Genomic DNA, 26,045 nt, shown 5'->3' on the forward strand with positions numbered 1-26,045 from the left:
TTCTAAATATGGCGAACTTTTTCTTTCGTCTGACACCCATACTGATTTCAGCTACCTAACTCCCTTAATTAAAGTACCTATATTTAATTTTTTAAACAGGTGGCAACCGTTTTAAGTTTATTTTAGAAGTGAAGCCTTTCAAAACCATTTCGAATGCTACCTACATATATTGCAATATTTAATTCATTAAATTTTTGCTAAATGTAAATAATTTGAATACATTTTTTTAACAGTTGGCAACCCTTTCAACAAAATAAAACTTCAGTCCCCATCTACAGGCTAATCCCTATAATTGGACGCCTGATCGTCAAGAAGACGCAAAGACTGACCTTTTTTGCTGACTTAGTTCCCCATAGAAAACAGTTAAACTGTTAACTCTCTTTTTTGAAAGGAATGCATTTGAAAGACTTAACTTTTTAATTAGGACTCAATATTTGTACAGCTTTTTAGAGCCAGCCAACATAAATGGAGTGTTAACTTTTTCTTCAAAAATCACACTTTACATTGCTTGCGTCCAGCCAACTGTGTCAACTAGCTAATAATTAACAAGTAATTATAAAGTGAATGTCATTAAGTGAATACATATAAAAATCGATGAAATCAAATACGCCACAAAAATACATTTGTGAAGTTCACACTCAGCTGTCAAAAATATTGTAATAAATGATGAACATAAATAAACAATAGAGGTATTCACGATCCGGTGCATACTGTCTAGTATGGTGCATAGATAGCATACATAGCATGATTGGGCTAATTTTGTTGTTCTTTGAACACATGAAACAACAACAAAATTATCCAATCAAGCTATTTATGCTATCTATGCACCATGATAAACAGTATGCACCGGATCGTGAATACCCCTAATGTATCGAAATACATATGTATGTGTCCAAAAAAATGTGCGGGTGTAGTGGTATAATGCGCTGTAAGCATGTGTGAGCGTGAGTTTGTGATTTTAATGTATTTACACTTGAGATGCTGTTAATGCAATCAGCAAGTGGCGACATGGCTTCCCTGTCACAGCCTTGTCCATGGAGGCGATGCTGCTCCCTCCCTCCTAACCCATAAATACGCCTGCTTATCTTACTCGTATATGCATTTACATACACATGTATATACAAATGTGTGCATGTCTGTTACATGCTAACGTAAGCAAGTATAAGTTTTCACTTAAGCAATTTGTCAGCTCACCTGTGACACGCCGCAGAGGTGACAATAACAGCAACAACAACGATAACAATTTCATGCATTTATGTATGTATTGTTTTCTTCTTCTTCTTCGCCTTCTTATCGAATTTCCAAAAGCAACATTGTTGCACAGCAACAGCAGCGGCAACGTCAATGGAGACCACAGAAACCATAGCGACAGCTTGAGCGTCGTCATCGGAGAGAGAGTTTCCTTCGCATTTCAACTTGACAACAACTTTTGTGCTATTGTAGTTGTTGTTGTTGTAGTTTTCTTTTGTATGCATGCATTTAAGTACCCTGCAGGAAATGTATCTAACTTTAAACATACTTTAAGTTGATAAGGAAGGAGCTATAAGTCACTTATTACCTGTATATTTTCTTTGACAAAAGCCAACTATGTATATTTCTATGGCGATGACCGCGAAATAGTTAAGGATGGTTACCTCTGCATTTAATGTCACTAACTGGTAACTAACTACTTTTGGGCATAAAATATCAATAGGAAAAACAAAATATTTTTTTTGTCTTTTTATTTATTTACTTTATTTATTTTACCACATTTCATATTTGTTTACATATTCTGGTATAGGTGGTCCCATATTCGAACTCCGTCAGACATAACTTCAAAATGATAATATGAGATTTCGATCTCCCTTTTATTTGTACTCAATTCGAAAAAGTAACGAAACCAGTGATGCCAGTTTGTGGGTAATTTCCCTCTTTGAGGGATATTTTGCATCAAATATTATTAAAAGGGAAAAAAGGGACATTTCATATAAATAAGGGATTTTCTTTTGACACAGTTATTGTTGCATTGTTGATCAAAATTCAAGAATATTCGACATTCTTACATAATTAATCGTTCTGAAGATGTGATGTGGAGTGAAATGGTATATAATTGTTATAAAGTATAAGGACAATTTCGAAAAATTTCTTACGTTAACCAATTCAAGCGCTGAGTAAGAAAGAATCTTTTCAGTTGTAACTGGTATTTCATGTAAAAAGCGGAACAAATTATCTGATGAAATGTTAAATAGCACATGAATGTGCTTCAATTTTAAAGTCACCAAAAAATTCTTTTAGGCCCTTAGTGAGTGAGCAAAAAAATGAAAGTGAAAAATTGAATGAGTGAAAAAAATTCAGCAAAAGGGGTTTTTTCTTAACAGCGGCCGGCCCTCGGCAGGCAATGGCAAACCTCCGAGTGTATTCCTGACATGAAAAACAGCTTCTCATAAAAATACACTCGCCATTCGGAGTCGGCGTAAAACTTTAGGTCCCTCCCCTTTGTGTGACAACATCAAGGGGACCGCCACAAATTGGAGGAAAAGTACATATGTGTAAGCGCCAAACTATTATTATTATTTTATATGAATTTTACTTCTTTACTACTGAAACATGTATATGTTTAAGTTCGTTGGGAATTTTGTGGGATAAATTTTCAAGATGTGGGTAATTGAGGGATTTTTTCCCCATTTTCGTGGGATTTTTAACAGAGAATGTCTGGCATCACTGAACGAAACGCGTTTAAGGAAAACAATCCCGAGCTTTACTCCAGAAATACTTAGCCACTTGTCCACTGGTTTCAAGTTAGCTTTTTGTAGCTAACTACAAGTTACACATTTTTTATAAATCCCGCAAAAAAGCTAACTACAAGTAAGTTTTTTTTTATCAATTGATAATTTTTTCTCTGCAGGGGATGTACATTGTTGTATTTGTTTGTAGGTGTACTGTTACAACAGTTGCCACCTTTGTTTGAATTTGATTGATGTCTCTCAAATCAGGTTTTAATGATATTTAATGCTGAAATTAATTAATTTTAAATTAGCTCACAAACATATGCTGCATTGTAAGTAAGTATGTACGTACGAAAGTGCGTAAACAAAAACAGATTGGGTTGCACAAAGAAAATAGTAAGAGAAAACTTTGCAGTAAATTGAATTAAGGGTATGTTCATAACTAAGGAGGCTAACTGTACTAAATTTTATGAAAGCGAAATTGGTGCACAGTTTGCTTAAAATAAGTACAACTTTAGAACTAGTTTCGGACTAGTTTGAAACTAGTGCTTAGCAAAAATATATACTGTGAGCCAGTGATTAGTACATTTNACTTTGCAGTAAATTGAATTAAGGGTATGTTCATAACTAAGGAGGCTAACAGTACTAAATTTTATGAAAGCGAAATTGGTGCACAGTTTGCTTAAAACAAGTACAACTTTAGAACTAGTTTCGGACTAGTTTGAAACTAGTGCTTAGCAAAAATATATACTGTGAGCCAGTGATTAGTACATTATTGCAAACATATTGATTAAAGTGCAGTCTATACTCAAACTAGACCCAAAACGGAAGTAGTTTGAAACTAGTCCTTTCACAAAACACCCTCCTTTACAAACGTGGAAAAACTATTTGTAAACTTTAGGCAGTCATTTTATTTAATTTGTAAATTATTCATTTTATTTACATAGAAATCCACAAGCGACCACAACATGAACTTGTACTTAGGTAGGTAACATATGTACATATGTACAAACATACACATATATACATACATCTACATATATGTATGAACACATTTGATTACTTGCCGTTGACAAGGCATGACATTTATAAACATATACACATATATGTAGATTTGTGTGTAATATTTTCATGCGTCTAATTGCGTTTCACTTTTGCTTTGTGTTCGTTTGTGGTTTTTCGCTTTGTTGCGGTTTTCTAGGCAATTTTCTATTGTGGCCTTTAAAGAGTTTGATTACAAAGAAATAAAGACATGCCAAACCACTAAAGTTTATGTAGATACACATACATATGCAAGTACATATGTATGTATATGCGTGACTTTCATTTATTTCGACTGGATGTGTAGGAATCATTATATAATTATCTAAATATTTATGTACACGAGAAATTACACTGAAGATGGCCCAACAGCGATATCAAATTTTCTCCAATTTAAATTTGACAAGGGATGACGCAAATTCGTTCCTAAATAATATCAATTAAATATGTTTCGTTGTTAAGAACACCTTTGTACTTGTCATACCAAAACAAAAATTTTATTTAGTTTAATTTTTCTTTAAATTACTATCTATGTATGCGCATTGGGGTGGTCCAAAAATGCATGTGAAGAAGTTAAGTTTACTTAAAGATAACTAAACTTTCCGCTTAAAACCTTAGCTACATATAGTCTTCAGTCTACATATGGGTAGTTCTTTTCCAAACAAGCAACCCTTCCTGTCCAAGCAAAATAAAATGTAGGGGCGCCATTCGAATTTAAAAACTGACAAAGAATTCTTGTCCAGCATACCTTAAACGCCCAAAAGAGTAATTTGGTCGAACTTATTTGAATATTTTTATTTTTTCCCACCATTTTTGGTTTGAAACACCTGGCAGTTTTTTTGAGGTTATAATATTTTTTTTCACAAAAAATCAGATCGCATCAAAAACTACACTTCATGAAAGACTACATAGTTCGAGTACTCAAAAGATTTTCTCTTCTACAAGCAAATTTTCCTTTTTAAATTTTTTCTGAATTTTATATACATAGTATGCGAGAAAATTCAAAAAATACAAAAAAATATATAAATTTTCATGCCATACACATACTTGAAAATAGATTTTGTTCATGTGATATATGGGAGAAACTGCGCAACACCCTTTATAAAGAAAAAAAATCTAAAAAAAATTTTTAGAGACTTGAAACTGCCACCTTATTATATTAAAATTTGTATCCCAATGGGCATCAGCACCGAATTTAGGATCTATGGGCCCATAGGCTCTTTCAGTGGTGCCGTTCCCCCTAATGCCAACACGGATATCCACCAGATTTTAGATTTTTAAAGTTGCAAACATAACCTAACCTGACAGTTAAAAATCCAGATTAGGTTTTTCTATAACATCTTCTTTTGTTTTGCGTAGTATGAGTACTAAAAGGAGTTTTTGTTTTTAATTTTCATATATGTATATTAGGGTGATCCAAGAGTGCATGTGAAAAAGCTAGGTCGGAATTTTTTTGTTCTATACCGAAGAAAATATGCCCCGTATTTTTTCGCTTAGAAATAAGAAAGGATTTACTGGTCCTTTAAAGCGCTCAAAGTTTTCTGTGTTTTTTTGTTTTTTTAATTTTCTTATGATTTTTAGATTTTGTGTTCAAATAAAAATATTTTTTTTTTGTTAATTTTGGTTTTTGATAAATTTTTTTTTCTTTTTCTAATTAAATTTTTTAGAGTTTATTGTTTTAAAAATATATTAATAAATATTTTAATAAAAATATTTTCTATATTTAATTTAATTTAAAAAAGGCGAACGGCATAACGTTACCAGATCTTTCAATTATTCTTTCGAAAGACAGTAAAGAGCTTTCAAGATAGTTTCCAGAATTGACAATTTCCTTACGAAGGACTTTTGCCTTTCGAAAGTAGTGTTGTTCCGATACCAACATGTACTCGATACCTGTACTCTTTAAAAGTATTGAAGAAAAGTTTCGATGCTACAAATGTATCGAAAAGAAGTACTGGATACTTACTTATATCGAACTCATTGTAAATACTTATTTCATGTGAAGAAAAACACAATCAGTTCGAGTAATCTCCGACCAAATTTTACCGAAAACGTAGCTGCAAGTTTGTTCAGTACTTTCGGCAAAAACCTACCGAAACAGAAGCCGTAAATCTTGCAAAATCTTAATGTTTGACTAGTTCGGGAAAGCAGTATTTGACAGTGACTTTATAAGCCAACTTAACCTGTGGCCAAAACCACAACAGAACCGAAATTCAGAATTTTCGGAAAAGCAAGTAACACTTTAACCGCGTACTCGATACCCACCTAAGCACTTGCGGAACGGATTCGAGTGAGTGAGTGGTGAGTTGAAAGACAGTTGCCAGAATTGCCCTGTTATATTGCTCTGACATAATCTTATTTGAAAAATTTCCCTTAAAATATTGTATAAGATAGTCGAAAGACAGAACATAGAGCGATAAAGCTATTTTATTCATTCACCTGCTTATTGCGCCATGTATCGGCTACAAAATTTTAGGTCCGCTTAAGTTCTCTAACAATTGAACCACTGCCACCGTTTTTAATATTTTCTTTATTTATATTTTTTATAACTAATATATATTTTTCTTATTGAAAAGTTGAATATTGACGGATTCGCTGTGTTGGAAAAATAAGCAAACACCAAATCGACGCCCAAAGCTGTATGTGGTTGGGCCTTTATACTCATAGCAAGTACAAAAGTTACCCAAAGTAAAACCTCAAATTTGTAATCGCATTGACTTTTGGCATTTTCTTTTCTACTGAAAAATGTTGCCTTCTGAGTGCCCTCTACGTGCAATTACTATGAGAAATTTTTCATGCAAAATTTTTTTTAGAAAAGAAAGGCTGTCGAAACTGCGACCCGCCGGTGGCACGCTTACTCCGTTTGCCTGCCGCCGACTCGACGAGACGAAGCATTTTCCTTTGCTTACTAAACTAAATCAGCTATTTAGTACGTTGTACTGCAATATGAATCCCCTTCGATTAGGGGAAAAGTCAAGTAAACATGTTTTGGTTAAAAAAAAAATAAAAATAAAAAATATTCCGACGAAGTGATATCTGGCTCCTTTTTTGAAGCCGGTTAAAAATTGATTGTGCTGGTTTTTGCTGTTAAATGAACTATGTTTTTACAAAAAAATTTTGTTATGTAAAATGCAAATAAATAAAATCGTATGTATGTATACATATGTATGTACTTAGTACGTAGATATGTACATAGATATGTATGTAAGTCATTACACCCTAGGCAATTTTTTATCTGGATTCCCTTTGAAGTCAAACGAGCCCTCACTTTGAATTATCTTTATTTACAGCATTCCTAAAAGCAGCAATCCGCATACAAAAGTGTCGAAACAGTAAACAAAATAATAAATGCTCACGTAACTACATATTTATGTACATACATATGTTCATATGAGCGCCAACTGTTACCTAGCAACTCCTTTGCCAAACGCTGCCTGCTGTTAATTAATGAAGCCTTATGTAAATAATAATTGAGAAATTCCATTGGGCTAAATATTTCACTTCAATAATGTCACTTAACTCAATTTTGTGCCATCGGATAGACACTCGAGCGACTAACTTCGTTTGATATACATAATTGCAAGCCTAACTTGCTTACATACATACATGTGTATGAATATACATTTGTAGATATGTGTGTTTGTACATATGTATACTCCTTTAACGTGTAACTTTAATCAACTGTATGCAATATTAACATTTCATTATGGTTATAAAAGAAAAACAACTTATATTAAAAACTTTCCGGCTTTTGCGTCGCTATTTGGGATGGGAGAATTCGATATTGTCTTACATTGGGTGAAAATGTCTCAACTGGACCTCGGATTTCAGTCTAGTTCGAATTTTTGTGTGAAAATTTGTGCATAGAGAGGTTTATAGATGTGAAAGGGATTTTGGAAATTTTTTTGAAAAATTTTAATTTTTAAAGTTTTTGAAAGCAAGTGTATTTTTAAGCAATCTTTTTTTCAAAACTCATTTTCTCTTAAAGTATTTGATTAAAGTTGATGAAATTTTTTTTTGTAATCTTAGTGAAATTAGTGCTTAAAAAAAATATTTTTATGATTTATAATTTTTTTTTTTTTATTTAAACAATATAAGTATTCAAGTTGCAAAAAAAATATGTTCTCAATGAATTTTTCCATTTCGTTTATATTTTCGAAAACTGCATTTATTGAAGAAAATATTTGTGAAAAGAAATTGTTAGATCTTTTCTGTTTTTGACTTATAGTAACATTTATATCTAAATTATAAAAATATTTTTTTAAGCTCTAATGTCACTATGCTTACAAAAAAAAATTTCATCAACTTTCGTCAAACACTTTAAGAGAAAATGAGTTTTGAAAAAAAGATTGCTTAAAAACATATTTCGCTAGCTTAGAAAGAAAAGTTGCTAAGTCCCATTTTAAAAATATTACAGGAGAGGAAAAAATCTTCCTATAGCCATTTTCTTTAACTATTTCTTAAGACTTTAAATCAAACATTTTGCGCGTTTATAGCAAAGCAAAAGTCCATAAGAATCAGAAGGATTCGATATTTATTAAAAGATGTCGTATTATTTTGGCCTTATCGGATTTGTGGTGCTTCTTTGGGACTTAGCAAATTTTCCTTTTATTGCTTATGAAGAGGAAAAAATAAAATAAGTACCTTTATAATTTTCGAAACGATGCGTATTCAATTTCCCTAGCCTCCTATATCAAAATATGAGTTTTCATAAAAAGTGGACTTAGCAACTTTTCACTCTAAGCTAGCGATTTGCTTATAAAAATTTTAAAAATTAAAAAAAAAATTTAAAAACTTTTCAAAAAAATTCTCAGAATCCCTTTCGCATCTATAAACCTTTCTACCCACAAATGTTCACGCAAAAATTCGAACTTGACTGAAATCCGAGGTCCAGTTGAGAAATTTTCACCCACATACGATTACATGCATGTATCTATAGCAAAGCAAAAGTTTATCGCATCTCGCATACTTTAAGCGAAGCAGTTCGTGCTTCCAATCCACAGGGCTTAGGCTCAAACCCTGGTTAAAGCAATATCGCAAAAAAATATAGAAAAAAGTTGTTTTCTTAACAGCGGCCGTCCCACGGCAGGCAATGGCAAACCTCCGAGTGTATTTCTGCCATGAAAAACAGCTTCTCATAAACATACAACCGCCGTTCGAAGCAGCGCGCGTAATAGCCCGAACACAATTAAAACGACGATAATAAGAGAATCTACCAGCTATCTAGCATCTTCGTTTGTTTCTGTTACAGAGATCTGGCAGACGAAAACTAAGGCTAAGTGAGAGTTTTGGCGAGTATACCCTACTTCCTACCCAAAGATCCAACTTGGAGCCATCAATGTAGACCGAATCCTCTTCCCATTCACCCCTGGGGGGGATCCTTGTGTGGAAGTGATTCTTTAGACCAGTAGGCGGAATTGTGTGTTCTAGAGTGCCGAAACCCCGTGTCACTCCACTTGATCAGCGCGTTCAATGGAATAGCATTACAGCTTGCCTATAGTTTACCACTAAAGTCCACAGGTAGTACGTGAAGCAAGGACCCTAGGGCTTTAGTCGCCGTCGTTTCTTATGGTAGATTTATCTACGGACGACCACCAAACCGTAGAACCGATGCCGTAGAACAGAATGGGACGCACAGCCGTTATGTACATCCAGCTCACAATCCCCATTTTGCCCCTGTCGCTGATTTACATGGCAGTTATAGTTAACGTTCTGTCAACAATAACGCCCAGATATCTAACTTCCTCCGAAAAAGTCAGTCTGATGCCGTTCAAGGAAGGAAGCCGTAGCTGGACAGACGTTTTGCCGGATTGACACTAAAGTCTGCTTCTTTGGACCAGGTGTCCACGACGCGTAAGGCGCCTAAGTCACATAGAACTTGGGGGGTGCTTATCAGCTGCCATCAGGGCAAGATCATCCACGTTCGCAATGACCTGGCAAACTGTACCCTGCAACCGTGACAGCAGAGTATTCACCGTTAGATTCCAAAGGACTGGAGAAAGAACACCGCATTTTGTAGTGCCGCGGTTTGCATATCTTGTTACGGATATCTTCCTCATCTCCGAATATATAGCCCTACAGCCTAACAGGCAATGAGCAAACTCGACCAGAGGGTAATCCAGACCAAAGCGAGGTAAAGCTTGAAGATCAACGTCCGAACTTGGTCCCTCCATTGTGTTCGTGGGCGCCCTTGCAATCGGTGCCTCTACCCCATCGATTCTGAACCAGAGAGAGCCTTGCTTCTTACACCAGTAAGGGAATATTTCGGAAACTAGATAGAACAATATTTTATATTAGCTATAGTGGGTAAACGACTAAACATCTGAACAGTTGGCGCCAAAAAATTTACACAGTAGGTGAGACCTTGGCGTTCGTGTCAATGTATATTAACTATTATACATATATAGGTAAGTGAATATTTCCTTCGAATTACGAGAAAAAACCCTTCAATATTCAATTACAAATCACTGCTCTGAGCTACCCATCCTTAGCAAAAATCATCTATCTTCATACGTAAATAGAAGGTTATCCAATTTTGTGGTACCTCCTCTTGTAATTCCGAAAAAAATCTGTGCTCCATTAAGAAATTGATTCAATGTTTGTTATGATTTTAATAATTGCTGATTTTTTTTTCACTTCAGTTTCCGTTCGATGCATTTTAACAAAACCAACAAAAATCAAAAGCAGCCACACCTTTGATTGCCAATTCAAAAACGATACCGCAAAATGGTAGCCAGCGCTTGCTCCTGGACGTGTGTCATGCACACACTCGCATACTTCCCTTGTGTATGTGTGTGTGTGTGTGTGTGTGTTGCTTGTATTCTTGCATATTGAATATGCAAATCAAATCAAATACAGCAGCAAGTACATCTATTAATTTTTTGGACACTTGCTGCAGAGTCAGCTTAGCTCACCCCACAGCAGTTCAGCCACTATCCACTGGCTGCTTGCTATGCACCATCCATGCTACGAGGAGTGTCTGCGAGTACTTGCAAGCAATTCGAGTTCTAATTAATTTACCAGTCAATTTTGTGGTTTTCAATTTTCATTTCTCTTCGTTGTGTGGCAAAGGAAGGGTCTCTACCCGACCGCTTTGGCAAGATAGAAACATAGAAATGAAATTTTCGACAGGTGGCGAATATCAACAATGGAGCGTTGGTGGTGGTGGTGGCGGTGTTGTTCCTTTCTGCAGTTCGCCATTGCCGAAGAAACTAAAACCACCTAAAACACAACGGACTAAAACTTACAATAACAATAACAACAACAACTATTAAAACCACTAACAGTCTTGTGTGTGTGTGTGTATGTACATTGTTGCTTACACCAAAAAGCACTTTTGTTGAGGTTTGCACAATAACAACGCCACCTCACCTCTCTTTCTCCTGTCTCATCCACAATTAGCTGCCGAAATTGTATGCCGTTTCCACTCGCTGACATTTACTTTTGTGCATTTGTGTACCTAATTGTCTGTCAGTTCGATCGTCTATCATTTACTCAGGCAGGCAGTCAGTCAGTCAGTCAGCGTTTTGATTGTCAGTTTGCTGTACGAAACCACCAAACCAATGCAATTACACAATTTTAGTTGCATTCACACACCCACACAGAGGTACTCAAATAAATAAACACACTTCTGGGCAGACATTCGTCTAAATGAGTTGGGCGCGCACCACCCAGCCACTCCGCTTGCTGCAAGTGAAATAACGACTATTAGCATACAAGGCAATCTAACACCACCAACGACATGTTCGAGGCCCCCTCCTTCTCGACCCTATTAAGCTGGCATTTCAGGGTACTATTTTATATATATATAAGGAAAATTTGAAAGTTAGCCCCTACCTGGCTACGTCCATGATTATAACTCATACTAACTGATTAATCCCACAATCCGCTTTTAAGAGCTCGGCGCTAAATGATAAGGTGAGATCAGCAACGTTTTCCAGCAGAAACTATTAGCCTTCCAACCTCATCCTAATTCGAATCTTAGTTTTTGTTGAATTCATTTTGGAAAAAACGCGCTCAACAAAGCATGTGAGTGCGGCAAGGATAATAATATGAATTTACTTATATTTCCAAAAATTGTATTGCCTGTTGTGGTTTTCACTATGTAAGCAATTATCCAAAATTCTCCTGAGTCCGATGGAATGGTTCTTAGCAAGTAATCCCGGTATTTTCGGCCCTTGTAATTTGAACTGATGGCAATAATAGAAATTCCTTTTTTAACCAGTGTTTAGTTTTATTGACTACATTTCTTTTTTTATTTAATATTAATTAAATTTATTAAACAATTTATATTGAGGTCGAGGCCGTTTTAAATGAAAATTTTTATTGTGGAAAAGCAACAATAATTTGAAAAAATGGTAGAAGTGATAGCTATTTCGGAAATCACCACATTTCCTCATCAGACTTCTTTCAGTAGGATTCGAACCGACGATCCCACTGACTCAGCCAGTTGCCTATGCACCGTGCTAAGTACGCCTTGTAAATTATCGTTTGCTTTTTTCCACTATTTTCATTTTTGTTATGCCAACACAATCAAGCGCAGCTATTCCGCTGCAATTCACTTGATCATGTGTTGATTGTTATAAAGGCCAAAAAAATAACAAAAACAATTAATTAAATTTAATATTTTGTTATAAGTGTCTAGCTCATTATTGAGCACAAATATCAATATATTCGCGAAACCATGGGCCAAATATAGTAAAATTGCATTTTTAGTTTTTCGCTCTGACGGTGGTAATTCAAAATTATTTAAAAAATTTAGTGAAATGTGCTTAGAGAAGAAGTATGGGCATCAAATTAAAAAGGAAATTCTGTAGAATTTAAACAGATTCAATTTTTCGGGGCATAAGTACTGGTAAGTATTGAAAATGTTCTCTTAAAGTTTTATCCTTGAAATTTCGCAATATTTGTTTTTGGAAAAATTATATGTTAAGAACTTATATAAACCAGATAAAATCCTCGAATTTTTTAAATTCTAACAAAATTTCCTCTTTCATTTGGTACACATATTTTTATTCTACATTGCATTGAATTTTTTAAATAATTTTTGGAACTAATCATAACTTTGAAATTAAAATTGAAAAAACTAACATCTATCTTATTTATAGGGATGTTTTTTTAAGAATGAACTATAACAAACTAACCAAAATTAAATAACAGCAAATATAATATCACTGGTTTACAGCAAAAATGTTCTATGGATGCCACTATCCAATTAACGTGTAGAAAGAATTCCTTGATGATTCCGAAAAGCGAGATAATTTTATTTTCTATGGATAATTTTTCGAGATACTTGTAATTTACCCTTATTCAGCTTTAAAAAATAGTGGTTTCACTTAATCACGTATATCTTACGAACCAATTGAACAATCGTAATACGAGATACGGGAAATGAAAGCAAATAAAATTCTCCATAAAACGTATGTACATCACATAAACATCACTTTTCGACAGCCCTGATAGTTTCTGAGTAATTAAATAATCCTTTCTGACGCCTCTCTCTTCGATGCGAATGCTCTACCTACTCAGGTAACACTTTTTCGTGCTCATATTTCATACAAAAAATCCTTGCGCATTTTCATTTGACCAGTCATTATTTTCTTATTTGTCTATCGATTTTCTTCATTGGTAGCTTAGTTTCTTTTCTAAAAAAAGGCTTTAAGTTCAAAATATTTACACAGAAACTGTTTTGACTTTTTCCCCTGTTAAAGTTTGAATTTTTTGTGTTTTTCCAACAAAAAAAATAACTGTGCACATACTAACGCATAATGGAACCAGTGTAAAATAACGCCTTATTTAGTTAAGAAATATAAATTTTGTGTACTGCAATCTAAATCTATTTTAATTAAAGACTATTTTTTATCAAAAAATAATGTGATTTTAACCTAAAAAAATTTGGAAAGTTGCCTTTTAAAATTTTTTTTTTGTGGAAAAGTCGGTTTTTGCAATTCAAATAAAATACGAAGTACTCATAAATTATTAAAATATTTGATTTAGTTGAGAAATTTTAAAATGCTGCTGTGCAGTGTCCGCAAGTCCGAAATTTCAGACTTTTAGCATGTTTCCGTAGAGTTTATGCCGCAAATCCTGACATTCGGACCATTCGGGTGCTTATGTCGATTTGGCGTAAATTCGAAATTATTTTTTGTATGGAAGGAAAGAAAATGTGTCATGCAGTCAGAAAAAAAAATAATTATTAAAAATCAGCACGATTATTACCCTAGAATCTAATGGGCTATAAAATTGCATACACAAAAAATCTAAAAAATCTAAAAAATCTGAATAAAAAGTCGATAATTTATCTGAGCCTTTGCAGATTTTTAATAATTTTTGCACAAAGTTTGAAAAGAATAGAAAAGTAATAAACATTAAATAAACAAAAAAAAAAATAGCCAAAATTTATCAAAATTTTTATGACTTAATCAGCTGATCACAAGTGTACATACACGGTCAAAAATTTTTGTTTAATTTTTAAACCTAGCTGGCACTGCTGCCTTTTTCAATCTTTTATAGTCTACATTTTAAATGAGTCAATAGTTTAAGCAATTTTTAATATATTCTGGTTTAAATTTTAGTCCAAGAATCCGAGAAAATGATCTTTGAGCTATGAGTGGTTGTAAATTAAAACCAAAAAGTTCGTGGCTTCAAATATAGGCCCTATTTGTTTAAAAATCAAACGAAAATTTTTTAATTCTAGTTTCTAGTTTTCAATTATAGAAAATTTTGTTTAAATCTAAACCAAAATAGAAAATTTTTACCTCAATAAACCAATTGGCATAAGGGTGTCTCTCAGAGAGAGAGAGAGAGAGCGAGAGCAAACCTTATGAACTGACGGCATCAACACAGCGAAACTCAACATTTGAAAGCACCTTTACATGGATGGCTATAGCTGAGTGTACAAGGATGCTTGATACAATTGGTTGCTACCAAGGCTGTCCGGGTTCAATTCCCATCAGACGGAACATGAAATTGAATTTTTTTTTTATTCTTAGTTATGAAAAAGCTTTCGTGAAGTGTAACGTGAAGCAAACGAAATAGAAAATGTTTGGGTTTGAAATTTAAACCGAACTGTTTAAATTCTAAACCCAACATGTGTGCTCTCCTCTTCTTTAAACTCGGTATTTGAAACTAAATTTAGTTTGGTCATATATGTAGTCCAAAAAGTTTAAAATTCAAATTTTTAAGCGTGTATCGGTATCGGAGCCATTAAAATGCAAATAATTATTCGAGCCTGATATGTGTATGTAACTCATATATTGACAGATTTTTTTTTTCGATAACAACTTTGCTGTCAAAAATTTAGTTCACAAAAATATGTTAAACATTATTCAATCTCCAGTGCAGTATAAACGTACAGTTAAAATACGTGTAAATTATTCAAGCAATATTAAATTAATTGATCAACGATTTTAGCAAACAAAGCCATAAATGTCAAAACTGTCATTAAATTCCGCTGCAATTCGTAATCAACTGAATTTTCAACACAGGTCATAAAAAAAAATATTCCACACATAAAAATCGACGATAAAACGAAATGAAATCGATACTTAAATCTACATACTTGTACTACGAGTATTGTGCACTCAATTATATGAGCGAGCAGTGTGACCAACGAAACGTTGAAAATAAGAAAACACACATAGCATTTGTATCTCGATAGACACGCTTTAAAAACATGAAAGCAATATGTTTGGCTTGCGGTTATGTAAATTTAAAGATCAGAGGTGATATGAATTCAATACCTTGGAGACATTATCAAAAGCGTTATTTGTATTTACAAACAGTCAAAGACAATCAAATGCATGAATACATACTGACAAACACATTTGTGTAGATACGTAAGTACGTAACTAAGAAATTTGGTTTATGCATTTCTGTATGTATATATGTAATTTTGGTGCGCCTGTATCTGTGTTTGTTTGTTTGTCGCCTTGTTTGCTTTGTGAGGTGTGCGCGTGCATGCAGCCATATTTGTTTACCTTTGACAGTCATTTGACACACGACACTCGCACAACAGTTAAAACGGGGGAAAAAAATTACAAAAAAAAAGACACGCAGACAACCGCTGTCACCCATCCATTGAGGTATGTAGATAATAAATAATTGAATAAATTTTGTGTAGCCTGAAAAAATTGCATATAATTGCATTAATTTTGAATGCTGTGATTAAGTGGGACGCCCACACGAACTATATATGCTCACACACGTTACTTATTATGCGTATTTTTTCCATACTTATTCAGGCATGAAAAAGCTGCCTAATGACAATAATTATGACATTAGTTAGTACTGTCGTGGCACAAGAACGCCCACACACGCATCTTACATAAACACTTTTTCTAACAAACTTGAATGTGGCTCGTAGAAAAACCAATTTAACATGATTAGCTTTTATGTATGTATATGAACAAATCACACGAGTGCTTACATTTTTCGACAAAACCGTGTTTTTGGTCGAAAATGGTGGCACACTTATCTTAGACAATGCATTATCTCTAGTTTTGCATAAAGAACAAGATTCCATCGCGAAATTGTATTTTACTGAAAACTTAACTCATACCTACCCGTAGTTGTGTATTATTTCAAAGTAATAAAATTTCAAGTGTGGCAATAAAAATTTTAAAATTGCAATTTTCGTTTCGCAAATCATCGTCATGTAATATTTTTAATTTGGTGGCATACTAGTTTTATTACTCTTGATTGGTTGAAGTTTTGAAGTGTCTTAAACTTTTAAAATGGAAAAATCGGTAAATTTTAGAAATTATAAAATAGCTGCGAATTTGGTGGCACACTCTTGAAACTTCACAGATGTGCTTTATTTGATGCCAACTTTCATTGGCTCTCATACGAACATTATATTTAAAATCTTCCCAAAGTTATTAAAAAATAAATGAATATGATTTTTTCGAGCGACAATAAAAACATTAGATGACTCCTAAAAGATGCACATAAGAGTAAGAAAATTTTAGTTTTTGAACCTCATATTCCTTACCTACCTAGGACTCCTTTCGGACTCGTAGTAGTGCATTTCAATTTCACTACCAATATGTTTCACTACCACAATATGGTTAGTGACAGTCCTTTTTTTGAGCCAATGTCCTGGTAGTTTATTTATTTTATACGGGACGCCAAATATTCTGTATTTCATTTAATGTCCTGTATTTGTCTCGTATTCGGTGTTTTGACGCCTTAACAGCTCATTAAAATGGCATGCCTATGAACTAGTTTTAATTGATTTGGTATATCTAATTTGAATGCCTGTGATACGAATCGAGGAAGCTTAGCTGTCATCACTAATGTTAATTTGAACTATGCAGTTCAATAACAAATTTTTCCAACAAACGATATGGTCATACCTGGTCAGCATTGATATCATGGATGGCAGTTAAATGTTAGGTGAATTTCAATAATAAATATTAATAGCAAAATCGATAAATATCGACAACAAAAATGATAAAATTATCGATAAATATGATAACAAAATCGATAACAAATTCGATAAATAGCGATAATTAAATCGAAAAATATAGTTAACAAAATCGATAAATATCAATCAAAAACTCGATAATATCGATAACAAAATCGATAAAAAATATAGTTCACAAAATAGTTAAAGATATCGATTACAAAATCGATAACAAATCGATAAAAATATCGATACCAATATCCATGAAAATATCGATTATTATATCGATAGATATGTTCCGAAAATATCGATAGCAAAATTAATAACAATATCGATAAAAATTCCGTTAACAAAATCGATAAAAATATCGATTATTTGATCGATAAATTTTGAAAATCTCTAAAATCCCAAAATAGTTCCCAGATTGAGTCTCTGTGTGTCCCTCTGTATCCTTTCGTCATTAACTACCTTTTTTCTTCCCCTATCTTCATCTTTACTTTTATCGGTATCCTCATCCTCATCTTTGTTTTTACTTTTATGTTAATCATTTGCTTCATCTACATATGACCCTTCACCTTTGCCTTATATATATATAAGTAAAGTGTTCAAATTTACCTTGGTCTTCATTTTTGCCTATATCTTTACGCATCTTTGTTTTTGTTTTTATTTTTACCTTTGCCTTTATCCTTTTCGTCATCTATGTACGTACTCACCTTTACTTTCATTCTTGTATTGGTCTTTCTTTAAGTGTTATTCTTTAACCTTTTATTAGCAAATTTTTGTTAAATGAATGCCATATGCATACACACAAGAAGCACTTGTTTCAGCCCCAACCATTTCCATTGCATAATTTCCGTTGCATCATTCGCGTTGCACCATTTCCGTTTGCAATTTCCGTTGAATTTGCCAATTTACTCCCAACCAACAATCAGATCAGCATTTGCTACACATGTGCACATACATAAGTTTATAATCTATGTATGGGTTCGTGCTCTGCGCACCCCAGCAAAAAATCGGTAATAGCTTTTAGTGGTAACGTGTTCTAGAAAGCATTGCCTTATAATGTCTTCTAATTTGTTCGCTTCTTTTACGCATTGCCAGTAATGCATAGTAGAATGTCCTACAATATGTTATTAGTTTCGCTGCTTTGATTCATTACGCGGAATGCAAAGTAGAATGCTTCGCCGTAGTCAGCTGAAAAATAGAATGCATACCAACCCGAAAATTCTTTTCTACTTTCTGTGGAAGATTCCATCGCAAAAAAAATCATATTTTGCTTTGTTGAATATACAGCGAAGTTGAAGTCAGTCAATGAAGTGAAGTGCATGAGTTAGGAAGTACAATTTTAAGTTTAATTAAATATGTAGATATGTCCTTCCAATTTTTTTGCGATAATTTTAATTAATTTTCATCTTTTAAGACAATCTGTATTTTCTGTTTTCAGTTTATAATAAACATTGTAAGTACGTACTTATCTAGGCATTCTACATTCGTTACGGCCAATGACCTGCCCATGTTAAAATAATGCCTTCCCGAAGCGAAACGGAAAGCGTCTTCCACCGCCTAACTCGTTACTTTTTTAATTTCTGCGGTAATCGTAAGTATTTTTTGCTGGGACAATGCTGACAACAATTCCTGCCAGTTGCTTATAATCCGATTAGAATGTTGTATTGTGTATGTTGAGTAGGTTTTTGATATTAAATACTGCATTTTATTGAAGAATTAGCACATGTCACTTTGCGCAACAATTTAATTAAGATTTCATGTCCATTTGATGGACGATGGCAGGAAGGTGGACGGTGATGTGGATAGCAAAAATTTGTTTGAGTTTACTGGTATTCGTCCGAAGAAAGTGTGGGTGGTTGAAAATCAGTTCACAACGGGATATTTAGAAGAATGTATATAAAGCATAGTTCACTCCAAATCGGTACGCATGAAATGGGTTATATCTTTTTTTTTAACCGGTTTTCAGAAAATAATATTTAGTTTAATAAAATAAAGCGAAAGTGTCCCCTTATAGATACATGTTATCGAAAGTTTCAAGTTTCATATTTTGCTTGGATAAATAAATAACAGACAATTTCTCAAATCATCATCAATAACAAAATATCGATAATTTCCACAATTTCGAAATATGTAGCACTATTTGAAATTAAATCTATTTTCAAATAAACTGATAGCTCATTTACATATTTCTTGCTTCCAGCTCAGCGTAGAAAATAAACATAGTAAAGACAAACATGTCCCTATGCCGACATCTTCATGCCTCCAGTGGCTTAATAGTATGTTTGCATTCTGATACAAAGTTGCAACCACTATAAGTGAAGGACTGAAAAATATTTATAAATTGCAAAAACAATAAAAAGAATTCATCCCAAAAACAATAAAACTAGTAAAACAACCAATTGAGGCAAATTTAAGTTAAAAACAAAAAACCGCACCAAGCGACCGCATCGAATGATGTTGCTCCAAGCATTCGATTAGCCATGGCTGAAGCGAGAATATGTGGCTTCTCTGCCAATCTGACCCCTTAGCATTAACTTAATAGTTTTTTTCCGCCTTAATTTTTACTTTCCACAAACTATCCCAACACAAAGTGCCCGAAGTCACAACAATGAAGAGGGGAAGAGGATGATTTTGTTTACACCAAAAGCCACTAGGAAGATATTGAAAGCAAAAAAATACATATGTATATATGTATCTGTATGTATATGAAAAACAAGCAATCGGAGATAATATAGGTACACAATACCCCACAAAAAAATATGTAAAAAGACCAAAAAACGACCAGCAAAAATTATAAAAAATAACGAATGTGGCACGTTTTAGTACCTCAATCCCCATAAGATACTGAAAACGTGAAAATGAGGAGCACAAAAACTATATCTACGAGTACATACTATGTATGTACATACATTAGACTGCATCACTACCCATACAAAAAAAATCGGTACTATTTTTTCATTGGAATTATAAAATCTATTATATTTTAGGACGTGTACGAAACTATTTCAGAAAAATATTAAGACTTACGTGAGCTGGATTGATTTGAAAATACCTCCAAAAATGGAGTTTATCATGAATAAAAATAGTTTTTTAAGTTTTTTTTGAAAAAATACCCTCAATTAAAAAAATTTGCATAAAAATATTAAAAAAATAAAATTTGAACTGAATCGTAATGATGAGATTTTTGAAGCTGTTTTCTAACTTTTTTCAAAGATTGGTATAAGAAAAACTTGAATAACTGAAGAGTTGTCATTGGAAAGGTATTTTCTCACCCTTTTTATTTATTTGCTAATAAACTCATACAAAGGATTAAAGAGAAAGGCAAGATGAACTAACGTCATTCAAAGTTGAATTAAGATGTGTTGGTATTTAAAAGAAAAAAAAGAGACACGAATGAATTTTTTTGTACAGAAATAAAAACAGTGTGAACATACCTTTCTACTGAGATTCCATAAGTCTAAATAAGAATAGTTTTGGTCCAGTTATTTAAGTTTTTCGTAAATCAATCTTTGAAAAAAGTAAAAAACACAGCATCAAAAATTTCCTTCATACGACTCCGTTGAAAAGACTTTTAAATATTTTTATGCAGATTTTTTAAGCTTAACCTGGTTTGTCATCTGAGGGGACTTTTTTCAAAAAGTTCTTTAAGAAACAATTTTTATTAATAAAAAAACTCCATTTTTGAGGGTATGTTTAAATCAGTACAGCTCACTTAAATCTTAATATTCTTCCGAAATATTTTGGTGAACGTCAATTTTGTAATCCCGGCGGGCAAACCGCAACTTTTTTTGGTGATGCAGTCTAATGTACATATATGCATGATGCTCATGTTCAAGTATCTATATACATAAGTACATATGTATGTATGTACATAAAAACGGACGTTCATGTATATTAATAGTTATTTTGTCCCGGCACTGAAAGAACTGATACAACGCTTTTATATCGCTTCCATTGCATCTCTTTTATAAAAATGCATACACACACTAGCGTGCATACAAACAAATTTACATTGGATGAATTTCGCTCCACGCCTTATTAATATAAATGAATAAAACGTGATGTATCTATATACGAGATATAGAGTAAGTATTTATTTTTATGTGAGTATACAAATGTTCCCCACTAGCGACATACTCGTACGAGTGTAGGCCAAACGTATGTATATGCATACATATAGATATATATAGATATATAGATATGCACATAGGCATCCAACGTTCAGATAAAAGGCACAAAAAATTTAACACAAAAATATACAAAAAGCGAAAAAGTGACAAAACAACAAAAAGGTTTGCAAATATAAAGGCGAAACGCTATCGGTCATGCATATAATATCAGACAAGCCACAATTGCATGCCGGCTACTACTGGCTGCAGCAGCGGGTGCCACATAGAGCGAGTGCACAAAGTATTCTATGTATAGATAGCAAGCGGTGCATGTATGTATGTACCCACGTCTACACTCGTAGGCTTTTGCATTCAGTATCAGATACACAGTGAAAAATGTACATAGTTTAAGATAAGCAGCGATAAATTGGAATGCAAACTGTTGTGGTGGGTGTTGCATGCATACCTTGTCAAAGCTTTGGCAAGTTTCGGCTGTCGAGGATTAGTGGCGAAGTAACATAACCTCTTTGATGGAATGAATTAATGATTTTTGTTCGAACGTGTCCTATTAAGATATACACAAATTGTATAATCCTGCCTCACAGTAACGGTTTTCGCCCTATTTGAACTTAGGCGAATACTAAATATATCTACTATACCAACCCAGAATATGTAACTTCGCTGCTTAGCTATATATGTACTAATCATCCATGTCAGACTATCGAATGTGCAAAAAAGCTTTTTCAATTACGATACCTTGCTTATGCGAATAGAATGATATATAAGTTGGCAAGTCGTCAAATTTCGAGTCTTCTTAGAAGTAGATCACAAAGATAATGGTTTTAGCAAAATGTCGAATGCCACACCTTTTCCTAATGACAATGTTTTTTACAACAGTTTTTTCGGTCTCCTGAAAAATACCCATTTTCAACTTCGATAGTTTGACATGGCAGCGACGATATGTACATTAGGGTACCCATCGAAAATGTTTATCTTGGACATTTCAAGACCCTACCGCCTAATTTTATTTGTTTTTTTTAAATGTCATTTAGAGGTCACGACCAACAAGCCAAATACGACAATAGATTATTATATAAAATTTTAAAGGCCTATATATCCTCTCCTCAGATCATATTCGATCTTTGAAATCGAACAAAATCGTATTTTCTGACCTAAATCGACAGAACGCGACCTCTAAATAACCTTTAAAAAATCTATGAAAAAATAATATTTTTCATAAATACGAATAAAATTAGGGGGTAGGGTCGTGAGAGATTTAGGCCGAGTTCAACAAAGTACGCCAGTCGTTTCTCTTCTGTGCCAACTGACGCCAATTGGAATTGCAAAGTGAAGCTAAATCCTTCTCCACCTGGTCTTTCCATCGCAATGGGAGCCTCTCTCTTCCTCTGCTACCACCAGCGGGTTCTATGTTATATACTTTCAAAGCTGGAGCATCGTTGGCCATTCGAACGACATTGTCAAGCCAGCGGAGCCGCTATATTTTAATTCGCTGCACCATGTCCATGTCGTTGTAAAGCTTATCGTTCCATCGTCTGTGGAACTCGCTATCGCCAACGCGTAAAGGCCCATAAATCTTCAGTAAAATCTTTCTCTCGAATACGCCATATACCAGCACGGGCATGACAAGCGACTTATAGAGTGTGGTTCTCGTATGTCGAGAGAGGACTTTACCCCTGAATTGCCTACTCAGTCCAAAGTAGCACTTGTTTGCAATAGTGATTATGCGTTGAATTTCCATGCTGACATTATTATCGGTGTTAATGCTGGTTCCCAAGTAAACGAAATTCTCTACTTTCTCGGAATTATAACTGTCAACAGTGACGTGGGTGCAAAGGCGCGAATGTGCTGTCTGTTTTTTTGATGACAGGAGATACTTTGTCTTGTCCTGTTTATTACCAGACCTTAAAATTGAGTAAATTGATAAGGTGCAGTAAATATTACAATAAGGTGCCAAAAGAAAGAGGTTAAGAGGGCTTAATTCTAAAAAGAAAGTTATCATTTTCAAATTTGGTACATATGTTCTTCGTGCTATTAGCAAGTTATGGTAACACTTTTGGGCCTATCGGATAACCCTCTCCCCATATCTAACGTTGCTTTTGAACGATATACTTTTTGAAAACTTTTTAAAAACTTGCTTAAACCCCTTTATAGTGGCACCCATATTGTGATACATATTTCAATTATCTAAACGCCACAATTAAAGTTGCATTTGCTTATTTAAACACGTAGTAACCCTACTAAATATAGTTCTCCTTCAAACACTAAACTAAAGAATATTTAAAAAGGTGGCAACCCCACAAAAAAAAACTTTATTCCACATAATTTTTAGAATGACGGCAGCCGTACTATAAAGATAATACATTATTGGACATCTAGAGGCCAAGCACCTTCATTTTACACCTCATTTTCTGTGATCCAGCGAACGGTGCAGATCTTAGAAATTTTTAAACAGATGGCAACCCCATAGGAATACTCAGGCAAAAGATAATACCTCTATTAAAAAATGTTCACAAATCCGTTCAGTAGTTTTGAAGATCAACGTTTAGTTCCAGCCGGTGTGCATTGGAAAATATTTTTGTGGAAGGTTGCCACCTGTTTGAAAATTTTAATTTGATTTAATTGGTAAGATAAATTAAATATCGCAATATGGGCATTAAAATAAAAAGGTTTAGGAAAGTTTAATGAAGAGGGTTACCACCTGTTTGAAAAATGTTATTCAGTTTAAGTAATAAGATAGGGTAAATACTGAATTAATACACCTCTGGAGAAAGTGAACGATGCGTAGAATCGAGTTATAAGAGTACATATAGATTAAATTTTCAGTATTAAATAACTTTGAAAATATATTAACTTATTCATATGAAATATAGAAAGTTTCATAAATCGAAAATTTGTTTGAAAATCTCTCAAATCTCATAAAGCTCTTCAAATCTATTTTATTTTTATACCCCAGCGCACTTGTACACAAGGGTATTATAACTTTGATTTATTTTGGAACGAATTTCCGGCATCCCTTGTCAAGTTTGGCTTGCAGACAAACCGGTTTCTGCGTTGTGCCATCTTCAGTGTCATTTTTCGTTCTGTCTGGTCACAACATCTCCACATCAGACTTCTTTTTTTTCTAGACTTCAGCAGTGATCGAACCTGCGTAATAGATGTGCAAAGCCAGAAGCGTTAAGCACTGCGCTATGTACACCCCGTAAACTCTTGTTGCCATTTCCGAAATTGCCGCTATGACTTCTACCGCTTTGGCTTTGTGGTACAATGCTCAATAAGAATATAAAAAATAAAACGTTAATAAGCCATAATAACATTGACAAATAAATAATAATTATTATTAGTAATACATATATTGGGATTTTTTTTAACCCATTGCACATGCGCAGAGGGATATTAAAACCTAGTTTGCTTAGCGTCTGTTAAAATAGATCTTAATGATAATGCACACCAAATTGCTTAGATTTATGAGGAAAACCGACATTGCCATACCCGGTTGGCTGGCCCTGTATGCACAGTAAAAGTCCAGCATAAATTAATTAATCACAAAACCTACTTAATCAAATTAAGGGTTAATGATTAAAAATCAGTTTTTTAATCGCGGTTACTACTAATTGTTTAATCATATTAAAATTATTCATGTTTAACTGCAATCGGATTGAATTTAACCGAATTAATTAATTGATTAAAAAATCAATCGATTAGTGCCAACACTGTTTGCAACAATTCATTACCAAGAAATACCTTAACATATTTTAAAATTTTGGAAATAAAAACAAAGCACAGAAAATTGCTTGAAACTTCAATATTTCGAAATTTAAGGACGTAAATTTACTCAAAATTAATACACCCCGATTTACTATGCGATAGCGATAGGAAAGGTGAAAAACATATGTTTAATACTTGCGTCGGGGATTTAATGTTTGGCTCCGCCCGAACTTAGACTTTCTTACTTGTTTATGAATGACAACACAAAAAAACACCCTAATGTATATGTAGGTTTTTGTCCAGTACACATTTTTTCCCTCGGAGTTTCCAGCGGGAACTTCTCCTACCAAATTTTGACGAAAAATTTAGTTTTGTTAATTTTTTGCATTCCCCTCATGAGTATATTTAGAAAAAAAAACGCATATGCCTAATGTCCATACAACATTCATAAAAGCATTTATAGTGGCATTAAGTTACCCGTACATTACTCCACATTCTTGCGAGCCATTTTAGGCACTGCCCAGAGACTTGACTTTGCCGTGAATAGCTTGCCAGCTGCTGTGGCGTTGAATTTGATGCAATAATACACATACCACTCAGCTTAAAAGCTAAGCCCCTTTTCTACATATCCTCACCCGTTTGTCTTTTTTCTTTCACTTACTTAGCCACGCTGGGCTGCCGCAAGCGTCTTAGCGGACCCATTCCATGAGTGGCTCAGCTGAGCTGATCTCCTGCTGATACCCACTTAAGCGAAATGTTAACCCCAGCCACTGGCAGTCAATCATCACACCATCACGCCCACATAACATACACCGTAAGCGTTTGCTAAAGCATTCAACAGTGTATTTGATAGCTGAATGACAGGCCTCATCAACGGCGTCAACGTCATCGACAGAATGACGTCGAAAATTACAAACGAGTAGGGCTGTCGAAAGAGGCGACGCGGCGGAGTGGTACAGCGAATTACATGTGAGCCAATGTATATGTATGTATGTGTAGATAGATGTCAGTCTGCCCGTATAACCTAAACTATGCGCTTATTCTAATCATAAC

The 26,045-nt window shown here is 33.9% G+C and overlaps 1 long non-coding RNA gene across 1 annotated transcript in view; it reads right to left on the reverse strand.

Annotated features, from left to right (window-relative positions):
• Positions 1–8,920, reverse strand: part of LOC108364566 (uncharacterized) — a 15,861-nt gene extending 6,941 nt beyond the window's left edge. The window contains exons 1-2 of the long non-coding RNA XR_001847777.1: positions 8,831–8,920; positions 7,403–7,404 (exon numbers count right to left, since the gene is read on the reverse strand). This is a non-coding gene — a long non-coding RNA (uncharacterized LOC108364566). The remainder of the gene's footprint in view (positions 1–7,402; positions 7,405–8,830) is intronic.
• Between the last annotated feature and the right edge of the window lie 17,125 nt (positions 8,921–26,045).

The sequence above is a fragment of the Rhagoletis zephyria genome, unplaced genomic scaffold (assembly GCF_001687245.7).
Source record: "Rhagoletis zephyria isolate East Lansing unplaced genomic scaffold, Rhagoletis_zephyria_1.1 Rzeph_scaffold_01596, whole genome shotgun sequence".
Lineage (NCBI taxonomy): Eukaryota > Metazoa > Arthropoda > Insecta > Diptera > Tephritidae > Rhagoletis > Rhagoletis zephyria.